We start from the raw sequence: 25,638 nt of genomic DNA on the forward strand, positions 1-25,638 counted from the left end.
TAACTACTTTTAGTGCTACATTGGTAGTAAAAATGAGCCAGAAGTTGCTCATTGGCATTATCTTATCTATATAAGCCCACAGAAGTTGCGTGCGCATTCAGCATGTGGGCTAAACCCATAAAACAATTGCAAACACCATATTTTCTGCTAGATCCCGGGTTTTATTGGTGTGCTGCAGAAAGCAGCTGCGGGTCTGTAGAATAGGACAAACAAGAGATGGGCAAACGCTGGATCATAGTGCAAATGGCTTCTTATTGTTAGTGTATTGGTGCTCAGGCACATTTCAGCAAATATATGTTACAAAAGTATATAATTCAATATAAATTACAGCCGTCCAATTTAATAAAGCAATTTGTTATGTCTATAGAAGTGCTTTAAGCAGCCTTTTTGTGGTCTACCAGTGATATATTAGGAGAAACAACATCATACCATTTGTGAGAGAGATCAGTTGGCATCACAGACCTATGAAATCACTGCAAATGCTACATTTTAGTGCATGCAAGCTATTTCTAGTGGTCACTGGGTTAGCGGCGCGGTAAACTCTCAACAGGTCACCAGTACATGATAGGAAAACGCATGCAGAGACCAAACTAAAAGTACATTAATTGTTGACAAGACTACATTTTTATATATTGTGGGAGGAAGCTGGATAACCCATAGAGAAGATATGAATGCGTGGAAAGAACGCACAAACTCCATGAAGAAAGACCCTTTGTCAGAAATTGATTCAAAGTATTACTTCATCGAATCAACAGTCCCAATAACTCTGTCGCCATGCTGCGTGTAGAAAATACAGCTTTCTGTTTTTTGGCCAATTGTCTTTTTCTGTATGGAAAATTTTTGAGCATGAGCCATGCATCTGTATTAACATCCTAAGTGCCTTAAAAATAGTTCTTGACCCAAATTTCTGGATGTATTTCTGGTTTTCTAATTCACATTTGCACTTGAAAATAACCAAGACTACTGTAGAAACCATGGGCAGGTTAGTATAAGAATCACTAGGAAGAAGGTTTAGATACTAGTTTTAAGACCCTCAGTCAGCAGAGTGGAAAGGAGAGCCCGTTTAAATCCGGCTGCACTGATCTTTGAGTTCTTGCTCAAACCGATCGGTCACATATGTGCAAAGAGGACCTGGGCTCTGACAGACAGTCTTCATTATCGCTCCACTCTCTGTTGCAGAGTCCAATCAAGGTGCTCCACACACGAGCACCCTTAAAAACTGAAGCGCTTTCACATGCATCCATCCATCCAAGCAATGATACAGGCAGGCTAAGCGTGGGCACTGATGGCTTCACCGCCTCAATTGATGGGCGCTCAGAAAGGGAGGAGAAAAAAGTAGATGGCAGGCCACTGAGAGTGATGGAACGGCTGGTGTGACCCGCTGACGACCATGTGATAGCAAGAGCTTAGCGCCACTTCTGCTCAACATGCAAAGCCCATCGCATTAACTCGCTTGCTATCCAGCTGTTTCCATTAAACGCTTCAATCGTGAAAAATCGGTCGAGCTGTCAGCAGATACACTGAAACTGCAAAAAAAAAAAAAAAGCCTTCTCACTCCCAGGTGTGAAATTATGCTGCAAACAAGCTGCATTCTGTTTCGCCGATTGGCTATTTACCCAACGCTTGTATGCAGAGTCAAAGCGAGTGCAATGTTAGAATCGGTGTATTGTCATAAATTGCCTACGCTAGGTGTAACCGATTTCATTTAAATGTCCGCCTCTACAGAGAGCTGGCAGGTGCCACGTGTTTCAATATGCGATCCTCACGATTTACTGCGAGACTTGGCAAAGCTTAGTGCCGTGTCTCTCACAGTGTTCTGTTTTGTGCTGTCATTCAAATGTTTACTTCCCGACAGCCATCTGAAGTGTAATCAGCAATATGTGCATTGACTCTAAGCCCATTTAGTGGTGTGATTGAGTCAAACGGTGGACAAACAGCCAGAGCCCCTGCAAACATTTTTCTTAGATAAAGAGGTCAGTCGCTGACTGAAGCTGCGTCTCCCCGATCCGTCCTTGACCTAACTGGCAGTAAAGACGTTGAGAGTGTGGCAGAGTGCAAAGTCAAGAGTATACAACGTGGCGCTTTGTAAACAGCTGGCTTAAGGTAAAGGGGTGTAAAAAATCCAATTTCACTTTTTCATTGTTTGTGATCTTGTTCAATGACGGCTCAATTATACAACATATTTTCTTGTATACACACTAAGATGTTTTATCTTTAACATAGTTTTATAAGGTATTTTGTATTTTATCTTACTGGGACAATTGTTGGCTTTTATATTGGCAGAATTAAAAGGTACTTTAGCAATTCTCAATGTCTAATTGTTGCATACCGTTGTTGCTGAACAGGAAGTGTGGAGAATTAGGTATATTAAAAAAAAGGTTACTTCTTCACAGGAAGCAACCTTGTGTATCAGTGGGGTTATTGAAGGTATAGAGTTTGAAGACGAGGTTCATGCATGCTACATGCTTTTGTTTTTGTTCTTTTTTTAGTTGCATTGTCAAGAAGGAAGAGATTAAAGTCCAGATTAGCTTGATGCTGTCGTGCAATACATGTTGCGCTAACTAGAACATTTATTTACTGCTGTTTTAAGAGTGTTAAGTATTTTGCAGTGCTTATTGCCCAGAACATTATACGTTTTTACCATTCTGGTCTTTATAGAGTAACAAGACCATAATAAACCATTATTAACTGGTTAATTAGTCAGGCTATCTACTCCATTAGCCAGTCTGCGGTTTGCTACTTAACAGCCATGCCTTTCACAGCTTGCCAACTATAGTTTTAAAGCAGCGCTACTTTACTACGAGTATGGTCGCTGTTACTTTGGTTTGCACAACATGGCAGTCCATGTTTTTCACAACCTGAATTTTTCCTTTCTTGTAAGTAAAGGACATGTACGTAGGAGCCTTCTTTCTGCCAGCTGATTGGCAGTTGCCAGCAATAGGTGGGAGAAGGCCAGTGCTGTTTTACTTACAGTGGGAGAAAATTCTAGTCAGTCCAACATTTTTTATTTTTTTTTTTTGTGGCATCTCATTAAAACAAGTTCGATTGTTGGAATAGTATGACAGAAAATGATGATTTTTTTTTTAACTTTGCCATACAGAGATACTGCAGAGAGCATGTCTTTATCATGTGAAATAAGTCGTGTATTAGACAAGGAGATGTAATGAAAAGCTCTAGATATTGTGTATCTTTGTCTGAGACTCTTATTTTGAAGTAGGAAAGATGGTGAGCATGTTTGAAAGTATCTTCACATGTAGCAGCTAATGACAGAAAAATCCTTTGGTGTTAAAGCATTTGTCAGATCAAATTTAAACCCAGTCAAATAGAGATTTTTTTTTTCAGATAGAATTTTAAATTGTTATACTTGAATAAAAAGACCACTTTTAAGATTGAAGGCCACAAAACAAATCTTCTAGACTGAATCTTCCTGCATTGATTACAGATTACTAAAACTCAGTTTGGGATTTATAAAACTGAGAAAATTAGTATTGTTAGTTATCCAACAAAAAAAAGGCAAAAATCTCATTTTGCATAGTTCTCATGAGCCGAATAAATCTTTACACCCCTCGTCTGTCTTATCTACTTTGCTTGCTGAAAATCTTAGATTGCCCATAATAACTGAGTTGCCGCTTCCTGTAAGCTCTCCGTCTCACCTCTTTCCTGCATAAGCAACATCTCCTCTTCAACCTGTAGGAGATTTGAGGCTTGTATTCCAGGCATTAGAAAAACCTCAGTTCGCTGCCCCTGTATGATAACACATCTCCGGTTGGCATCACACTCATCATAACAAATGTTAAAAAGTCCAAGAATCACTGTCTGAAACCGCCCAGGCAGGACAAGACAAACTAAGATGCAAAATCTGTGTTTCAGAGGAAACGTAAAGGGAAAGAAAAAAAATCCCATAAAAAAAAAATATATATATATATATATATATATTTATTTTTTTTTGTAATTTACACAGTAGTCTCTTTTCTTATTGCTCTGTATAATTACAGATGAAACACTAAGAAGCTTTTACACTTGCTTCTATAAAATTAGAAATTTCTTTACAAGAAGGAGTTTAAGGCCATTGTCACTGGTTTGTTTAGTGTGAGCCAGTTAAGTGTGTAGATCCTCTAAAGGCTGTGCTTAAAATCTAACAAAGCAATGAGGAGAAACACTTTTATAATTCTTTCAAATATGAGTATGTGGAAAAACAGCCAGATGTTCCTTTTAAAGTCTCATTTTTAAGACTTCGTCAAACACAAATTTGCAAACATAAAAAAAAGAAGAAAAATCTCAAGTGTGTGATTGAAATGGCGTTATTAGCATGAATAAACTGGAGTATAACGCAGAAATGGCGTGACAGAGATTTAGAAAAATACGTTATGACAGAAAATCCAAAGTCATAAATTACGGTGGACTTGTCCTTTGAAGCGTGTGCTAGATTCCCTCGAGACTGCCTCTCTGTTTCAGTTGTTCCCACACAAGTCAAGTATCTGCCGCCTTTTTTTTTTTTTTTTTTTTTGAATTTTAAAAAAAAAAAAAAAAAGATGTTCAATGTATCTAATTATTCTGATAGCTTATGTTCACGTTAAACGTTCAACACTGGGGCCCTGCTTGCTGGTTTGAAACTCTCCTTCCCTCACGGTCTCCTGCCTAATTACGTTGTACCAGATTTTCTTTCCCCCCCTCACCATCCTCGTGCTCCGCTAATCACATGAGACAGTTGCAGTCAGGGACAAGACTGATCAATCTCATTAGATGAGCTGATACATCTGAGGAAACTGCGTGAGTATTGGCTGCTGGACATGCGGCGACAAATGGAGCCGCGTGACTCGGTGTCTGCTTCAAAGTGCATCCCTTTGAGCGGTTAGGGGAATGAAAACAGGTTTTGCTCCATCAGGAGTGCGGCGCGGAGACGGGGTAATGAATTCTAGGGGGCTGAGCATGCTAACGAGTTCATTATTGCTGCACGGTTTAGGAGTAATTACCATTTTGCATCCAAAGCAAGACAAGACTGAGTTGCGCACGTCAAATTAAGACAAGTGTGAACTCATAAAAAAAAATAAAAAAAATGTGCATAAGCGTGAGAATGCACTATGTGAATTTATTTACCCGGCTGTCGGTGGCTTTAGTTTGCCGACATGCTCATATAACCTTTGGTGCATTGAACTGCAGCGAGAATTTAATAGCATCTCCTGCAACATGCGATTGTAAAATAAGTCATTTTGATTATCGTAGCTTACAGCTAACTAAAACCCAAACTGTTTCTCAGGCCATGTAATTTCAACACAATAAAAAAAGATTTTCAATACAGAATGTTGCTATCTCAGATGTGACAGTTTTAGAAAGTAGTACTTCACATGCTTTAAACAAACTAAAGAAAAAAAAAAGAGTGTATTGGCACTCTGTGGTCTAAAGTCCACTTTTTAGATAAAAGCACATTTTTGTTTCATCTTCAAATTGAGGTCCTACAGTTTGGAGACGGAGCAGAGAGGTACATAATTCAAGCTGTTTCAGATCCACAGGGGGATTTGACAAGGTCTGTCACAGTAACACATTTTGCTGGATGATAAATTGTCCCAATAATTATTGTGATAAATGATAATATTTGGCATATTATATGGCAGAATAATTTGAATTTCCCCTCTCAAAAACTAACAAATATTAATTCTGTAAAGAACCTTTAACACAGGAACTGGAAGATAGTTTTAAATACCCAAAAATAAAACGCAGCTAAAAACAATATTGTTTTTGAATATCGAAAAAATTTAAACCTGAAATAAAATGGATTATAATGTCTCTGTGAACAAAAAAATATTAATAATCAGAATGTATGACTCTCTTTTAAATTGCTTATTTAAATGGCTTAGACTTAACAATTACATACACTGGCAAAAGTACCAATTCCTGATTTACTGGCCATTCTATCACTGTTGACTAGCTAGCCTGAGTCAGTTTGCTGGTTAAACCCCATAGAAAACGTAGCCATTTCCACTGGAGACAAGCTGGACACTGCTATGAAAATAACTTAGGCTGCCAAACTGAATTTATGCAGAAATGAATGAAACAGGATCCCCACTGAGTATTCACTGTGTTGTGGATGGTCATAGTTTTGTGTACGACAACATTCACGTAATATTTACATTTTCAGAAAAGCCGAATTTCTTTATTTATCAGCTGTAATAAATATGTCAAAAAGTTACACTTATTTTTGGTTAAGTGAAATAAACTTCGTCTTTCGAGGCGTACTTACTGAGCTGCACTTGTTTCTTATTGTTCAGCGTAAACCTGCTTAACTCTGAATCTTTCGCTCTGTTTCCTTTTCTAGCATGAGATTGGAAATGGCACGTTCCTAACAAGCAGCCATGCATATAGCCCACATCAGATAAGTAGGTTCGTTTTTTTTTTTTTTTAGGTCTCACAAGAACATCATTAATTATAAAAAAGAACAAGCCCTTGTAGTTGTCTGCGTTGCTACTCTTATTCCCTTACTTGCCAGAATACACAGCCACAGAGGAGGATGTGCGAGAGCATCCCCTGTAAGCCTCAGAACTCTCCGATGCTTCATTAAATCTCTTTGCAGAGGTTGCTCAATCAATGTTCCTGAAAAGACGGGATTTTAAGAAGATCCCAACAGACGTGTAGAGAGAGATTGATTCTGTACGTCGGCGGATGTGTGACATTGGCAGCTTAGAGCGAAAATTGCTCCGGGTTTAGTCTTCCTCGAGATTTTAAAAGGTTCATTTTACTCAAAAGATTTTTTTTTAGTCATCTTTTTCAAAGACCATAATTATTGTATTAAATTTTTAGCATATGACCGCTCAATTGCAATTCCCTGATTTTCTCATTTGTTTGCTTTTAACTGGTAATTAAATCCCTCAACTGAATGATTTATAGCCTCAAATTAGGAATCCTTGTTTGCGTCTTCTTTGTTGTCTTGCACATGTATTACTTAAAACATCTTTCATTAGAGTGGTTACTGAATAAATCATAGCAGCACATGAGAGAAGTGATTAAACGTCATTATGTTTTACAGTTAGGGTGTAGCTCCTCTTCTTTGGATTCATGATTAAAGTAAATCATGCCTCCCATGTTGTTTTTGTTATCATTACTATCAACAGGCACGTGGGGAAGCAAAAAAAAAAAACATCACAAAAGTATAAGATCTAAGGCAAAATGTATTCCCAAATAAATTTGCTAAATTGCATCTGTAGCTGGAAGCACATCACATCTGTGATCAGACAGATACCCAACTAGAAATGATGCGCGGCCACGTTGTTGGCTGTGCTCGTTGCAAAGCCTCCACCCATTGGTGTTTATGACAGAGAGCCTTTGTTGTTCTGAATAAACAGAGTTCAGCTCTCACTGCCAGCTAGCCACCGGCACACGCTCGGTCTTCTGGGTAAGAAATATGTTTACTGCTGGATCAATTTGAGCTGGAACACCACAAGTCAGGGGAAATATATGACTCTAACTTTCATTTTAACGTTCATCCCTCTTAAGAGGCTGCAAAAGCATTCAGCGCGGGGGGAAAAACAAAAAAAAGAGAGACATTCAGTAGGCCCATTACACAGTTCCAATCAGGGATTTCAGTCGATCAGTGAGAAGTTTGGCAACGCTCATTTGATTCTTCATCCTGGTTCTTGCGTCCCAAAAAATGTATACCAGCCACAGTGTTTTGTAAAACTATTCATATTCCTTCGACTTTTCATATTTTCTGTCGCAACAACCGCGAACTTCAATGTCTTTATTGGGATTTTAAATGATGAATCAATGCAACGTGGATAATTGGAAAGCGGAAAGAATACGATAGAAGGCTTTCAGATTTTTCAGATGCGTTGCGGGCCATTTTTGTTCCATGATGAATGCAGCTGTTCAGTGAAGGCCTCATTTGTTGAAGAACATTCATGAACAAGTAGCATAATGAAGACCAAAGAACGCGCCACAGCACCGAGAGCCAGGGATGCTGTGCAGAACTTTAAAGCAAGTCTTAGGTTTTAAAACTTTATCCAAAAGTGCAAAGCTTGTGGAGCCACAACCCAAAAAACCTGCAACAGTAATTGCAGTAATAGAGGTTGCACAATGTATTGACCCGAAAAGCCTCAATACACATGCACACACCACATTTTAGAACGTGTTGAAGACCTGTTCCTTCTACCTCACATTCATGCACTACTTTGTGTTTACTAAAAAAAATAAAAGTAAAAACATCGTTTTGGGGTAACACAAACAAAAAGGGAGTAGTAAATAGTTTTGCAAAATACTGTGATTTAATATAACAATAATGGCTTCGACAAATCAACGCCAACTTCAACAGAAAAAGAAAAAAATAATCTATTTTTCTGGGTTTTAACACCGGTTGTATCAAAACAGCTGCCTTGAAAAACATGCGGCGTCTCTGCAGGTGTTTAGCTTTGTAATTTTGACTGAGGGTTTGCTCCTCTTTTCATATGCATGCCACTGCAGGTGCACAACTGAGATTTGGAAACTTCACATTACAAAGATTGCTTTTTTTTTTTTTTTTCCCCTCTCAGAAATGGGAAACTTGGAAAGAGCTACTTGAAAATTTGACGTGATTTCCGCAGGGTGAATATTTAGTTGCTAGGCAGCAGTTTTTTGGCATCCGATTGCAATTGTTAACTGGAGAAAATAGTGAAAGGTGTGGCAAAAAACAACAACAACGAAAAAAAGCAGGAGTAGATCAGATTACGTTTTATGAACAAAGTGGCAATTTCATGTGGTTTGAACCGAGTATGTTGTTTGGATAAATCGGCCCGCATGCTGGACAGCTGATTGCCAAAATAAGGCCTTTAATCAGCACGGCTCAATATTACTGCAGCCTCCTAAGAAGGGATTTTATTCAGAGCTCTGAAACTTCTAGTTTTTCTTGGATTTAGAAAATAACCTGAAAATTTCAAAGTGTTGAAGATCTTTAAAAATATATATATTTTTCATTTTTTTCCCCCGTCTGATGCTTAAATATACTAAACATTCCTACTACATATCGGTTAGGATTACCCAAAATATTTCTATTTGTTAACTTCTTTCTTACCTTTAGGGTACATACATTTTATTAATATGTGGTAACATTGCCTTTTAGGTGAATCTTCTCATATAGTTTGGTGGAATTTTGACCCATTCCTCAGCCATGAAAGAAGGGTGGATGTAACTGAACATGTGATCACAGCTACAGCACACCAGACTGGGATGCAACCAGAGCAGTAAAACCTTTATGATCATACGGTCAGATGTCTGTTAGTCTGCTGATTCAGTTTTTTTTAAATCCCAAGTTATAGAAATAATAATCCGTCAGTATTCCAGGCTGACTTTCTCCCAAACTCTTTTTTTTAAATTTTAGTTCTTCCCACAGATTTCCTGTGGCACTGAGATGAGAGCTTTGTCACAGCCAATCCAAATCACTGACACTGTTAAGTTACTTTGCAACCATGTGGCGACATGATAAGGTTTGTTGAGCATTAGGAAAACCCATTCTGTCCTGTTTTATCTTAATGTTCTGCATATTGTCACCTGATGAGGCCGTCTATTATGTAAAGTGCACCAGTCTCTCCTGCAGCCAAAAAACTTCCACTATACGATGCGGCCGTCTGCATGCTTTGGAGTTTGGGATCATGTTGTCAGGCTTGCAAGGATCCCTCTTCGGAATATTGGACTTCATGACCAAAGAGTTCAGTTTTTGTTTTGCCAGATCACAGGACATGTCTCCAGAAATTGAGTGCATTTGCAAATCTGCCTTTGTGTTTGTTTTAAATTCATGGCTTATTCCTCTACTGAGAGAAAACGATTGGTGTCTTGTAATAGTTTTATTAATATCTGGTACCTGGATTAGTTAACTGCGTGATGCTTTTGCATCTTTATATATTTTATCATTATTCGCTCATTACCTTCAGGTTTGTGGCTGCTCCTTGCCTCTCTCTCCCAGAGACGAACTCCATGACGTTGATGCAGAATGTTCCTAATATCATTCTCCATCCACGCCCGTTTTCTTCCTCAGATTTAAAAAAAATAAATACATCTGTCATGTTTCTAATCTCAGGGCATGGACTAATAGTATTTGCTGAGCAAAATCCGTTTAAAACCTGTTTTTTTATATATATATATATAAAATGGCTTCAAGTGCGTGACATTGCCTGCAGCCCCCCTGTCTTGAATAGTGGAAGGATGGGTCTAATTTTGGGTAATGGGTGACTCAGCCGGCTTCGTCGTGTGTCCCACGGTGGGCTGCAGATGGTCGGTGAGCCACGGGTGCAGGGGAAGCCATTGTTACACACACATTCAGTCACACGATGCATCAAGCCTGTGACACAGGCAGCCCATTCTGGCATTTGTCAAGCCACATCCAGGGAGAGGATGGTGGAAGTAATGAGCCCCGCTCAGCTATAGGTGAGCAAAACGCAGGCGGAAAGGGTTAATCAGTAGCCAGGATAATTGAATCATTTGTCATCAGATTAGATTAAAGCACTGAACCTTTCCTGGGGCGGTCGCAGGGAGATAGCTGCTGCTCTGGGACTATAACATTGATGGGAAGTTATCCTGTGCGGTAAGTGATTGCTTACTTTTTCCCGCTTGAGCTTATCCGTACGTAATTGGAGATGGACACAAGGTAGACTTGCTGGAAGCTGCAGGTTTTGAAGGTGTGTTTGGCCCTGTGTTTGGCTGCTGGATGCGCAGAGGCGGAGGCGGGGTGGGCGGGGGCAACCAGCAGCATGCTGGTTCCCAGTGGGGAGTGTGACTGAGGGCAGGCAGGAGCCGGTGCTGCAGTGCTTAGTTTACATTCCACAAATTCGGTTAAGTTTCACCAAGCACTACTCTGCTTAGACATGCTTACAGACGCACGCACGCACACACACACACACACACACACTCACTCGCTGATGTATTTGCAATTTGTCTGAAAAAATAGCTTTGCTATTCCTCTCTGCTCCCCTTTGAACAAAACCCCTGTACTTCCCAAAACCCTTCATCAGACTTTTTCAACTGCGTGGCCCGATAGCAAACCATCACATCTGTACCACTTCGCCTCATCCCCACCCTCTTCCTTTCCCAAGTTACCTTGGCAACAGCGTCACCTCGCTTCATTGTGACGCGAAGAGAAGGCGCTGCGAGGTTGCAGCATGCATGAGTCGGTCCCGAGGGGAGCGCAGGCCCGTTTACGAGACAACCTGGCAGCACGGTCCCGCCGTGAACCTCCCTACGGCCCCCCCAGCCCTTGGAGACTGATTACCAGAGGTCAGAGAACTGGTCTCAGAGCGGCCCTTCTGGGGCCTCAGTGTGCAACCCGTCAGAGATCAGCTGTGTGACCTGAGTGCACATAGGGCTTGTCCGGATGGTTGGGTGGTAACGCGTCTGCTGTGGATCATCTGTGAGGATCAAAGGGGGTGCTAGCATCACTTCTGTAGAAATTAAAAACTCAAGTAATGTGTGTGTAGCTCTTATTTTTTTTATTTTTGTATGTGCGTGTCATATGGTGGCTTTGGGATTCATGCTTTTGGGGAAACATTTTAATTGATGTTTCAATTGTTTGCGTTACTGGTGAAGAGTGATGAAGGTATTTCCTTTGAGACTTGATGATCGCCTTTGTGTCAGGGGAGAGAAGGAATTTCTTTAGATTTATGATCAACGGTTTTTGTTAATCAGAGTGTCTCTGTGTTATCACTATGGGTGCTGTTGATTCAAGTGCTAAAGTTAATAGTGGCGCAGTTGGTAGAGCTGTTGCCTTGCAGCAAGAAGGTTCTGGGTTCGATTCCCGGCCCCGATCTTTCTGCATGGAGTTTGCATGTTCTCCCTGTGCATGCATGGGTTTTCTCCGGGTACTCCGGTTTCGTTGCCCCAAAGTGTGAGGGTGTGTGTGCGCATGGTTGTTTGTCTCTGTGTTGCCCTGCGACAGACTGGCAACCTGTCCAGGGTGTACCCCGCCTCTCGTCCGGAACGTTAGCTTTAGATAGGCACCAGAAACCCTCCCGACCCCACTGAGGGACAAGGGTGTAAAGAAAATGGATGGATGGATATTTAAAACAAACATGGCTTGAAAATTAGGCTGTAAATGAAACCGTGGTAGGAATTTTCACAGGTAGTTGATTTTAAAGTGAACCTATTAATCAAATGTCAGTTTTTGCATGTTTTTGTGCTTCCATTTGGGTCTGTACTGCTTCTAGAAACAGTTCAAACGCAAAATATGCATATTTTATATTTTTTTTACAGAATTTGATTAAAATATGCAAGAAAGACAGAATAGGCAGGGGTCACCACCTCCAGTCCTCGAGGGCCACCATCCTGTAACTTTTAGATGCATCTCTGCTCAGACGCACCTGGATCAAATAAACTGCTCGTTTCCAGTCTATTGCATAGAGGAATGAATGCTGGTGAGGGAATTCAGACATTTTGGAGCAGAGGTGAATCTAAAAGTTGCAGGATGGCAACCCTGGAGGACTGGAGTTGGTGACCCCTGGAATAGAGGATGAAAAATACTTGTGTTTCGGGCATGAGCAGATCCCATATAATTATAAAAGTTGGACCAATGTTTGAAAGCCATTTATTCATGACTTGGTAAAAAAAAAAAAAAAAAAAAAAGACATGAAAATTGCAATGAAATTGCAGGAATCCAAATGATTAACTCTTATTAGAGTTTCTTAGACAACATGCACTGGAATTTTTTGCATTGTATTGAAATTAATTTCTAAGAAGGAACTCCCCCGTTATTATACACACACACAGAAGCATTCATGGACATCTGGGGCTTGGAACAATGTGACCTCGTCTACTTCTAACATGAAGGCTTTCTTCAAACGCAGCATAAACAAAAACGTTTCTGCACAATATTCACAAGGAATTTATTTAACCTGAATCAAGCTATCTGAGTCAGATTAAAATGTAAATATTTCATTCAAAGTGATATTGTCTTAGTTGTGTTAGTTTGCTGGAAATCTGAATATTTGGTCCTACCGGGGTTGTCATGGCATCTGGTAACACACTGCTGCTTTATGACGCATGCAACCCAGGGCTCCTGCAGAGTGAAGATATAATGAATGCTTTAGATGGAGCAAAAAAAAAAAAAAAAAAAAGCAGCCGTGGCAGTGATCATAATGATTTGCACTGGTGCAGTCGGCGACCTTAATAAAGCTAACCCTCATAAGCTGAATCCATTTGCAAAGCTTCTGTTATTTTTGTCTGCAAAATGACATCTAAAAGCTTATTATTGTAATACAGTGCAGCAGTGTTTCTATTATGCGGAACAAAAACACAACTCTGCGCAAACCCGCCACCAAGTTCAGCCCGAGAAATGATCATAACAGTCCTCTCTTACACAGCCAACAAAAAGGCATTGTGTTCCTGACAAAAGCAGCACGTACCGCAGGACTGTTGCACAGGATTGCATTAGGGTTTACAATCCTTTGTTACATATTTTTTTGCCCACTGTTGGGAGACAGCTACCAACTTAGGCGCTTGCTTTCGACTGAACGGCTGAAGCAGTTTAAACAAAACAAAACTTCCCAGACGTTATGAGCGCTTTCAAACGCAGCAGGTTTTTCGCTCCGTCTTATGATACCTCTGTAAATTTGCACGATCAGGTTAAATGGCGCCCGACTCGTTAGTCTGTGAAAGAGCGGGAGACTTTTTTGCGCCTGAGCAAAGATGTGATATTGAGCCGACTCAATGAAATGTCAACAGAAGCCCTGCCAAAATACACCCTGCTTCAGTCGGGACTCTCAGCCGAAATCTGGTGAGGGCGAGCGTCAAGCAAGTGGTTGGAGGAGGATTTATCTGTATACAAACCATTAATAACCCCTCCCAACTCCTCGTCACTGGAACCGCCTGCCAACTTCAGGGGAGAGCCTGCATACGCTGCAGGTTTGTGCGCTTCAAAGAAAGCTCAGCGCGTGTCTGTGCTTGGTTATATCTATATTTATGGAAGAATCCCTGGGCTGCGCGAGTCTTGCCCCGTTTCTGCCTCCCCGTCCCCATTACCGGCAAAAATGACATTAAGGAAGCGCATAAACATTTTTAGCATCTGACAGAAAAAAAAAAACAGGCCGCACATATACCGTGGCATCAGATAATTCAAAGCAGTGGCATGTGACAGGTCGTGCAGATAATGTTCGTTCCTTTCTACCCCTGCAGTCCCACAGAGCTTAGTTGAAAGGACCTGTAACCCAGCGTGAACAACTTTTTTTTTTTTCTTTCTTTTTTTTCCGTAGGAGACGGCCTGTAATGAGAAAGCCCCATTATGTGTCCAGCAGGAGCTTGTGCCTTTACGCTGCAGCATCTCCCACAGTTACCCATGAGGTCTTTCTCTTTGTTAGTTAAGGGGAAGAGCAGCCGCAGACGTCCCTCGCTCTCTGCTTGTTAGCCAGCAGTAATGACAAGGCTGTGGGGAGCCAGGCAACCAGGCCAAGATGCTGGCAGCACGTTCCCCTCTGCTGGCCCTCGGCTTACCGACAGGAAGGGGAACAGAAGCAGACAGCGCGGAGGACACACTGGGAGGATCAGATCCAACAGACTGGGGAGGAGAGGAAAGATTGTAGAGCAGGATGAATATATATATATATTTTTTTACCTTTGCACAGACTGAGACCAGACCGGGCCATTATCAACAGGTATACAGACGGGGTCAAGGAAGTACCTCTCTTGTTCAAACCTGGCATAATAGGTGGTTTGCTCAGCAGCGCCGGGATCAATGCATAATTTGTACAGAAATTGCCTCTTAGGGTTTGTGTTTCTCTGGGATCCTGAATTTAAAGGGTACGTGATTTGAATTTCTGAGTCAAGGAACCGTTTGCGTTGGGGGTGGGGGGGATGTTGCAATAGAAATCTCTGCAGGGAAGACTTTCCCTAACCGGTCGTAAGGATCCCACGTTTATCTCATGATGCAATGCGATACTGTAAACACAAGCTCTGCCTCTGGCATGTTATGACTTGAAGTGCGTGTTCATTATAGCTGAACCGGCTTACCTTGCATGCCACGTGCTTTTTTTCTGGATTTATCAGAGATGGAGTCGCACTGAAAAATGTCTTGGTGATTGTACTAGGCCCACTTCAGCCTGATGACCAGCTGATCAGTAACCTAAAAAAAAAATCAAATAAAATGATTTTTCCAAAATGTGACCACGCCATGCTAAGTGCTCCCAGGTCATGCTAACACCTCCCTATGTTGAGAAAAAAAAAGGAAGTTGGTTCTTGTAATATGATACTTCTAATAGAACCACAGAGATGTGTGTGAGAGAAGTTCCTCTTATTGAATTTTAACAAGTATTCTTTTGCACTTGCAGTGAATAGCCAATAGTTGATAAAGTATTGTATGATGCACTAGCATTCACTTCAGTTCTGTGTGCATTTATTACATAAAAATCCCCAAGAAGCACAAATTGGAGATTTTCAAAAATCCAGAAATTTCTAGATTTTAAACGTGCCAACAGATGGAACAGAACAAAACATGCTGTGTGTCTTGCTCTCTCTCGCTCTCCTTCAGCCTTAATGAAGTGCAGACACATCTCAACCAGGCGTAGATAATACAGTCTAAGGGCTGATTCTCTTGACCAGGCGATTTTGTTTTTTTGTGCATCACTTTTATTTATGTCACAGCTGGCCAGATCAGTCATTCAATGGCTTCAGTACCTTAAGAAAAAAATGGAGAACAGAATTTAATTGCTTTTATTTAAAACCAAGTGGAAACAATTAGCTCCGTTTCTGTTAAAATATAGTACAACACATTGGTTATTACAGTCTAAATAATGTTTTATCATTTGCTTCTAACATTTGTCCAGTCCATCACAGGGCAACACACACACACACACACACACTCATTCCTAGGTCTATGGCATCTCAATGAAACAATTTTAAACATAGAAGCAGTACGATAATAAAATTCAAACCACAATTGTTTAAAGCTGTTGAGTTTTGCTACATAGCCTATGCCGAAATACTGTGTACCAAAATAATGCATGGGGACCAATGGAAGTACTTCCTATGTTTTTTAAAATTTAAATGCACCAAGTGTATTCAACATAAATTGTGCTTCATTTGAGGAAGATGGGACCAAATGCAGTCGGAAGTCACTGCTTTGGTTTGTTGAGCTGAACAAGAAGCTGCTGATGCCGCTTTAGGGGAGGATCAGCTTTTGAGGAAGGATTTTGTTCCTCGGCTCGGCTGGCATTGATGAGCTGCGGCGGGGCGGTTGTCCCGAGCCAGGGCCCAGCGCTTGGTAGACAGGAGCACAGATGGTGCAGACTTATTTAGTGGGTCTGAAGATAGCGAACTCCTTAATTCCTCATGGTGAAGCACGCTTTTGGCTCAGGCGTCCACTCATCGGCTACGGCCATCACCCATTCTGTCCCTCTCTCTCAAAATTTGTCAGGGCTTTTCGTAAAGACCAATCTCTTATGCAGAAAACGAGATTAGCTTGGCTCGGCCTTCTCCAGACCCGTGCTGACTGCAGCGCTGAGATACAATTGCCTGACCAATATTGATCAAATCGGGACGTAACCTTGGTGTCTCAAGATTGACCTCCACATATAAGCCTGTACTTGTAGTTTTGCATAATTTGTGCAGAAAGGGTTGTGGCCATTTTGATTTCGTCTTTCTTGATTCGCGTTGAATTCTTCCCGTGACGCCATCGGAAGAGTCGGTACAGCAGGCTCTAAAACAGAAAAAAGAAATGGTGACTGGATCTCCACAAGAGCGAAATGGGATAGCTCTTGTTATAAATAGATGTCATCAATCTGAGAAAATGTCCTTCATTTGGCATGCGTCAGTCCTGGAGGGAGAAATGCATATTCAATCTTGAACAATGAGTGTCAGTCACTCCACTTTCATCCAACACATGACAGCTGTGCACAGCGGCTGCTTGCACAGTCAGAGAATAGTAGCTGCAAGGAAGTCGGAGGGAGAGGAAACACAATCAGCGTGTTACCGACAAACCTGGAGCATGATTGATGGACAGTTCACACTGGACATGATGCACATGTAAAAGTTCGAACCAGATTCTTACGTACGCCATATAAAAAAAACAAAAAACATACATCATCCTTTTCTTTTGTCTGACATCAAATAAGATGATTTTTTTTTCTGTTTCAGCCACTTAGGATGAAGAGATTTTTTTTTCTATTTGCTAAAATAACTTTTTAGAGAACTTTTATTTTGCTTTCTTTAAACTTAGAAGTTTGTATACATTAAGAGTCTTGTGCCTTTACCAGTTTGGGAATGATGATGACGATGTCTTGGCTTAAAAGATTTTAAAGTGTTTAGGTTAAATCGAGGCACCACTTTGAGGCAACAGCTCAAAGAAACTTTAAAACTAGCTGAATTTTGGATAACGCGTATAAAAGTGCTTCAAGGATGTTCTTATTTGACACACTTTTTTTTTTTCAAATAAAAATCTGTTTGACAATTTCCATAGATTTATCTGGATATATTTTAAGTAAAACGTCAAAGTAGAAATCATGTAGTCTCAAGAGATTTTGTTGCATTAAAATTTTGTTGAGATATTACTCACAAGTTGATTAAATTGCCCGAACCGTTTCTGATTGTTTTTAGAGTTAAAAAAAAGAGGGGGAAGCCATACAAGCCTGAGAATACAATTCAAACTATAAAGTGGCAATGAAATTATCTGTAAAGTTAAACCCAAAGAATAAATTCAGTGACTCTAACTGAGCAAAAACAAGTTTAATATCAGAATATAAGGATAAAAAAAAAAAAAAGTTTATATATCTTTTTATAAGGTCTATGTGAAAACAGCACGGCGTCTGATGCAAAACGAGTTGACCGTTAACATCCCAAAGCATCGTGAAGGAGTCCATCTGTCCCCTGCAGGATGTCCCTCGACTGATCCTCCCAACTGTAAGGGCGCCAGCGTGTCGAAGCAAGGATGCAGCTGCTCCCAGCTGGATTGCTGTGTTCCGCCAGCACTGGGAGAAATGTTTGGTCTTTCTCTCCTCACTTTCAGCTTTTACCAAGTCACGTTGTGTAAACTTCTGCTCTGGCTTTCCTGTGTGCTAATAAGGCCTCTGTGGTGCCTGCTCCGGATGGAGGGCAGGACCAGAAACATCCGTCTGTTTGCACTAACGCGTAAATGTATTTTTGTTCTTGTCCGAACGCAAGGAATTTAGTTTGTAAGCGTGACTGCGTCGGCCGCACTCGCCAAACCTCCGGTTTTCTCGTCTGCGGTTTGCAAGCTTTGATTTTTAGCGACAGATCCGTGATGGAACGTAGAAGGACGGTGGCAGGTTTCTCGGGGGGCCGGTGCAGACAATGGGGAATCGCTTCCTTTTATCCACTAGTAAACAGCTTCATCTTCTTCAAGGATTTTCTTCCCCTTATTGACTCTTCCTTTCGTTCGTGTCCGGCTGAGTTGAGCTATTTGGGGCCAAGCACGAGTGAATACGCCGGGAAAAAAAGAAGAAGCAGGAGCTGGTTTTGAAAAGCCGCGGAGGGAATGTCTGCCACGGCCTGTAATTGTCAGTTTCATTACACTAACAGCCAATGATATAAGCAGTTCATGAAAGTCAAGGCTGAACATAGTGAATCTGATTAGTGTCTCCAGTCAAGCAGAAATGCTTTAGTTTGATGACAGGATTGTTTTGGTACAACACCAGAATAAACTCTTCTTGAACCAGTCAAAGCAAATCATCCCTACATTCACAACAAAAAAAGAAAAGAAAAGAGGATCGGCACAAGGAATCGGTTACATAATATATGCATTAACTACTAACAACTTACAAACAGGTCACATCGAGTGGAAAGAATCATCCAAGTGGAAGCTGATGGGCCGAGCAGACCCACAACAATTCCAGACGTAGAGGCGGAGTGGAAGAGACGGAGGTGAAGTCATGCATACGCACGAGTACGGACCTGAAGCAGAAAACGCAACCTGACGGGGACGTGGCGGTCTGTCAATACGGCTTATGATGCATTCAGACTGATGCAGCGAGAGCATAAAAAAGGCGGAACTCTTTAGCAAAGATGAAAGAAAATGAATAAACAGTACCGGTGAACATTTGCTTCTGCAGCGAAGAACTGTATACCTCGGAAATGTTCTGAAATGATCAAGAATCGACCTCCTTTTCGGTCCCGTCCACCAGATGTTACTGCAGTTCTTTGTGATTCTCTCTCTTTTTTCACATGTTCGTATGTAAAAACCACCAAGCTTTACGGAAGCTTCAGAGGTTTGGTAAAGAACTAACGACATAACCTTCATCAGAGAAAACCACCAGAGGTTGATGGTACCTCTGGAGGAGCTGCAGAGATTCACAGCTCACGTGGAGGAATGTTCTCTCAAAAACAAATTGAACTTTTGGCCTTTTTTTTTTTAGAACATGCAACACATGGAGGAAAAGAAGCCAATTTCTCAAAATATATGAAACACAAGTGTCTGGAATGTTGCAATCAAAAGCACCGTTCCAAAGCAACACCTACGTAGGTGCCGTGCACTTACTCTATTTGACCGTCTGAATAGACTTTCACTCACCATGACAGACGCCCACACCTGATGTTGATTTTAGTGATTGAGACGACAAAGAACCCAGAGACTGGTGGGACAATGTAATGAAGAAAGATCTGTGTTAGGCCCAATGTATCTCAGTTATCGGTGAACAGTCATAAAATCAGTTACAGTTGAGATGCAGTATTAGGCGTAGGAGTTTATATTCCGAGTGAATACAACAAAGTAACCGTGAAAATGTTGAAAACGTCATTAAGCACAAGTCAAAATTACACAAAAATCTGACATTACATTTAATATAATATTAAAAATAGAAAGGCACTCCGTTCTTTAGTTCTTGCTTTCATCCTCAGTCAATTTAATAGATTGAGCCTCTTTTTGCACAACCTTTTTTTATAGTTTTTGTGCCCATGTGATCTACGGGATGAGAACAGAGACACATCAGCTATCTGCTGCTGTGGCTCACTGCGTTGGCCCCTTTGTTTCAACTGGAATGATATGAAGGAACCGTATTTTCCGTCTTGTACGTAAAGCTATATTTCCTCTTTGTAAACATCAGCTGCGGAGCTGGAGCGCAGCCCGCTGTATTTCGTACAGTAGATATCAAAAAAAAAGGAAAGTTTTTCTTTTTTTTTTTTTTTGCATTTTGTGCGGCGCGCCAGTCCATTAAAGCAAAAGTGGACATGTCCGGGCAAAAGAAGTCGTTTGGTCACCCTTTCTGAATACGAATGCCACTTTTCAGATTATTTTTTGTCCATAAAAAATGTTCAAGATCATCTGTTTCCTTTCACTTCAAAAATATGCACTGCCTTTGTTTTGGTCTATTACACGGAGTCCTGATAAAATTCACGGCTACAATGTGACAAAATGTGAAAGAGTTCAAGGAGTACAAGACCGTGTACATCCAAGTGCTCATGAATTTCATAATTTCTCATTGTTAAATTAAAGTAAGACTGTTTAAATATTTTCAAGTGACCCAGACCCAAACTGATTAAATTAGAAAATTCATTACAGGCTTACCCAACGCTGCTCCCTTCAGGTCCCACTGGGTTGGGGTTTAAATGCCAAGCGCTAACCAAATTCAGCGAGGATGAAGAAGAGGAAATGAAGTTAAGAGGAAGCAAGGGAGCAAAATAAAGTGGAAGAGGGAAGAACACCCGCAGAGGTGTTCATATAAGGGCAAGGCAACAAAATGTCTCATCTACACTTGTCAATTATTAATTTCACAGTCTGCTTGTTATTTATGGAGGTTGGCAGCATGTCAGAAGCACAATGCAGACCGACCAGTGGCTGAAGGTTGAGCCGATGCTTTATTTTTGTTCCATCTCACTTTGGATATCTTAAGAAACGGGAAAGAAAGGATGAAGCTGACAGAAAACACAGAGCCCCAGCGACGCTTTGCTCGCCGGTGACGTCCCGACTTCTGCTCGACTCCGCATCCTAAAATAGTTTAAACTTCAACAATCTTGTCTTTTTCGGTCAAACGCTCTTTTAATCCGGTAACATTTCAAAATGCATGAAACTGCTTTGTTTTTCTCGTTGCAGAAGGATTTTGTTTATGCACGGTGCCAGGAAGGTTACCTTGCAATCAGCTGCCTGGGACAGGTGCCAGCTAATTTTTGTTTTTCCCGTCAAGGTGAAAGCTTTAAGGCTGAACAGAGCACAGGAGTTCTTCGCTGATTAGACTTAAGGTCAGCATATTAGCCATCCATTAAGGGGGAAATGATGGGAGTTTATGTAGCGCAGTGATGAATCTCCATTGCATCTCGTGTTTCTTTTCATTGCCACACGTCTCGTCTCCTCTCTTCCTTCCTTCCCTCTTTATTATTTTCCACCTCTGTATGTCTCTAGAGCTATTTCTCTCCTTTTGTCTGCCTCTACACGCTTGAGCTGTGTCCTTTGCCCTCTTCCCTGTTTTTAGTCTTCCTCTTCCACAGCTGCTCGCGTCTCGCCTGCCAAAGCTCTCTCCTCTTCATCTTTTCTTTTCCCAGCCCCGGTCGTCGTTGCTTTATGACTCAAGCCTCAGAGAGGGAGCTTTGAATTGTTGCAGGGCGGTGTTACGTTTGCCCTGAGCCAGGACATAATGGGAGTTAACCGCCGGCTGTAAATTCGGCCGCCGAAGATGCGAGGGGTATGAAATGCTCAGCAGTGGGGCGTGCTGCTTATTGTGCTGGAAATGTAACTTATTGCACACGAGACTGCCGGGGCCCCCCTGTTCTCGTCAATCCTCGCTTTTATTGGGAGATTGCAAGAGGAGATCACAGCAATTTTTCCTCCCCGTCTCCCTCTGTGGCTGGTGTTCCCTAACCGCCTGTTTCAACCCCCGACACATTTATTCTCCGTTCGTTCTCACTGCAGTGTTTCTCCTATAGTTTCCCTATTTTTTTTCTTATCTTTTACTTACTAAACTATTCACACATCTCAGAACGTTTTCACATCTTGTCACAGTGCTACCACAAACTTTATTGTGTTTTTTATTGGATTACTCCGATACCCCGAAATTAAATCAAGCAAAACCAAAATAATTCAGAAGTCACCTAATCCCAATAAAGATCTGACTTCAGAGAACATTTGTGAACAAAGAGAATCATGAAGAGGAGGTTTAATATACAAAACATCTCAAAGAGCACTTTTCAGTTCAAACTCTGTGCATGAAAATAGTACAGCACAAAAACAGACCTAACAAAACTACACTTAATGTAGCCGCCTGAGCGAGGAGAGCATCGTCTTAAAAGTCAGAGATGCCTGAAGTTGAAAAGTTTTCTTTATAAAATTTGGCAGAATATTTCAGCCTTGAGGTGTCCAAAGTTGGTAGAGGCCAACCCCTGGAGACTAGCAGCAGCAAATGTTGCATAAGTTGATGTTGACTCATGGGAGCTGAATATAAATGTGACAGTTTTTATCTAGTAAGAAAATATCAGTTTCATTCAATCTTTTTGATTTTCATGGTAAAAGTAGGAATGTACCGATGGTGAAAACAATGTTGGTGTTATGGATATATTATCACACATTTAATAATATATAATTTATGCTATATATATATATTGAAATTTGTATGTAAAGATGCTACAAATACTGATCCTGAGCTTTAAATGTTGTATTTTGTAAAGGGTGAACGTCCCTGCCTTGGTTTTACATAGATGTGACTCTGCCCTGCCTGTGAAATCGTCTGGAGGCTGTGTAACATCTCTGCGTTATTTTCCTCCCAAAGACGTGACTGCGTCTAAGCCAGAAGCGCCTCATTTGTAGTCTTGTCCTTTCTTCTCGGAATTGATGACATTACCATGAAACCACCTTGCATTATGCGAGCCTTGTGTCAACTTTGGCACACCTCAAACTGACAGCGTCTATCTTTCTTCCATTCTGCCATTTTAAATCCATCAGGGCCAACTAAAACCTTCAGCGAGGGTCGTAAAGAGACAGAAATAAAAAATAAATAAAAAATACCGCAAAGGAGGGTTTGCTGCTGCAGTGCACAGCGAGGGGAAAGTAACGTATGTCTGCGTCATTTAGAAGCTACAAACGTAACTGTAAACTGAGGAACTAGTAATTATGAGTATTTTTGGACTGTTTAGCTTTTACTGTTGTTTTGCGTTCACTGCAGACAAATTATAGAAATGAAAATCATCAGTATTTGCAGCAGTATTTGCACTTTTGCAGCTTTATTCTGATTGTAATATGAACAATGTGAATGTTGAGAGGATCCACTGAGCTGCATTACACATCCGTGCATATTACTTTGGTATTCCTTTCTTTTTTCTGTTTCTTTTCTACTGCAAATGAAGTGCATTCAGTTCATTTGCATAGTCATGTTTTCCAGCTCGGATTTAATTTTGTTTACAAAACGTTTATTTTACTTCCTATTTTATTGACTCAGATATATTTGATCATCTGTCTCCACATTCATCCCTCTTTTCCATCCATACATTATTTCCGTCTGTTTCTGCAAGCGTCGTATTCCTTCCACTCTGCTTGCTGGTTCTGTATTTAAAGCTTGGTGAGTGTAACATTTATTTCCAGAAAATATTTTTGCCATGCAATTTAATGTGCATCTAAAAACAACTGTGAGAACTCTAGAAAATTTCTGGTCTGGACTCTTATGAAAAATGTCTAGGGAAGCCTGTTTAGAATGACCAAATGAAGACTGGCACCCTCTGCATGGGGTCACTGAAAACCCGTTCACCCTCCCCTCTCTTTAGCCGGTCCCCGGCACCCCGGGCTGCGAAAGGTCAGTCATCTTTGGGACTCATTATGTGGAACAGAAACTGGAACAGACAGTAAATGCGTGCGAGTCCCAGCAGCAACACAGCTCGAGGTGGAGGGGTAACTCTGACCCTGAGTTTATTCTTTTCGCTCTCGCGTCACGATGGTCAAGGTTCTTCGCAGCCTGCGGTCGGGCTCACACACAGGATTTCTTTACAGCGCCGAGCGTAGAGCAAATGATCGATTTGGAATTTCTCCGCAAGCCGCCCATCACCACATAAACACCCCCGACACCCAAGGTCCTCGGCTCTCGCCGGAGGCCTGATGCATGCAGCCGCTTGGACGTCTTTGACTCCTGCTCTGTAAGTTCGTCTCTCTCAAACGCAAACGCACGCTCCGTTGCAGAGCCCGTTCATCACCTTCCCTGACACGGAGGATTTACAACGCCGCCCTTGACCGTGGCTCGGCCCTGAGATCCACCTTCTCTCGTCGGGAGACAGATTGGGTTGGCAGGTGTGACCCCCCCCTCCCAACGCCACGGTTTTATGTGGACATAAAAAGTAATAAAGCAGAGGAGTGATAGGTGCTTTTCATTGCTAATTATGTCCCTCTGTGGCAATTAAAACCTGTTTGCATACACTGTTGGCACAAATGAGCCACATCACACCCCCACCACTTGGCCAGTGAGGTGTGTGTGGGTGCGTGTACGCATGAGTACCAATCTTAGTGTCACCCTGGGGACGCGAGTCCATGTGTATCCTGCTGTCAGCGAATTTTCCACAGAGATAACCTTGAAGAAGAGGCCGGGCGCTTGGCTGGGACTCTGAGCGCCAAGCTGGAGCGGGCCAAGCGATGGCACCGGTAGAACTTCTCCGAGACCTTTAGCCACTTTGAGGAGACTTAATCCCAAAGTTGCAATGAAGTGGAGCAGCTTAAGTGCTTTAGTGAAAGCGAAAGCACACACAGTTCGTTCATGAAAATGAAAGACCGTCTCTGTGGATACCTCTTGAAAAGAGAGGGGAAATAATTGACTTTTGCTCGTCCTTATTTGATTAGAAGTTAAATGGTAACATTTAAATGATCTCCCAGGCTTACATTACTCTGGTTTATCAGCCAATATAATTCACACGAAACTTGTCAGATGTTACCTTTTATTTTGACGATTGTTTTTTTTTCTCAAGCTATTTTATTTTAAAAAAAGGAATCTTTACTCTAGATATATAATTAGCTTGCAATTACTCATGTATACTAGTAAGAAATATAGATAAATAAAATATTATTTTTTTCCAAAATGCGGATAAATATCACATTAGCGCAGTTGAGTTAGTATTTTGTTTGTTCAAATCGTTTAACCCCCGTTTTTCCACTGGAACGTAAAATGATCCGTCTCCCATTTGTAGCCCATTTGTTGCTTTTTTTCTTTTTTCTGCAGAAACATTTTGGGTCAGTTGTTTAAGTGGGCCACTAAATCATTTGGGGCCGTTTGAAGAAATTGCTGGCTGGCCAAGCAGTGGAGCTCTTGGGTCCATGTCATTGAACATTGGCCTACATGCTTAACGTGGTAGAGTCTTTTTTTGCCACTGCATAAAAAAAACTATGGATGCCCTGATCAGTCATTAATTGTTCCTTCTCTTCCAATTTAAGAATAAGCAAGTCGAAACCAATAATGAAAAGGAATACCTGACTGGAACTGTTATTCTTCAGATGATGCTTTTACTCCATCATGTTTCCCCTCCATTTTCATATGACTTGTTGATACTTGGGGTTCTAAAATACTTCAGTGCAGTTTCAGTTATTATATGGCGACAAAGCGTCTACAGAAAACTGTTAGAGAATACCTTGATTTCTTTGATCAACAAAATAAAGTGGAAGGCTTATGATGAGTTTTGCAAACTTCCACACACATGTAGACTGTGGCTTTTAAAAATTGGACACTCAAATTAGCGTGCCAGGATTTAGGTTGATAAAAAAATCCCAGGCAGTACTCAAACAAAATGTTA

The 25,638-nt window shown here is 41.2% G+C and overlaps 1 protein-coding gene across 1 annotated transcript in view; it reads left to right on the forward strand.

Moving 5' to 3' along the window:
• LOC103133601 (alpha-(1,6)-fucosyltransferase-like) overlaps positions 1–25,638 on the forward strand; it is an 85,009-nt gene that overhangs the window by 23,012 nt on the left and 36,359 nt on the right. The window lies entirely within an intron of this gene.

Source organism: Poecilia formosa, unplaced genomic scaffold, assembly GCF_000485575.1.
Source record: "Poecilia formosa unplaced genomic scaffold, Poecilia_formosa-5.1.2 Scaffold1, whole genome shotgun sequence".
NCBI classification, from domain to species: Eukaryota; Metazoa; Chordata; class Actinopteri; order Cyprinodontiformes; family Poeciliidae; genus Poecilia; species Poecilia formosa.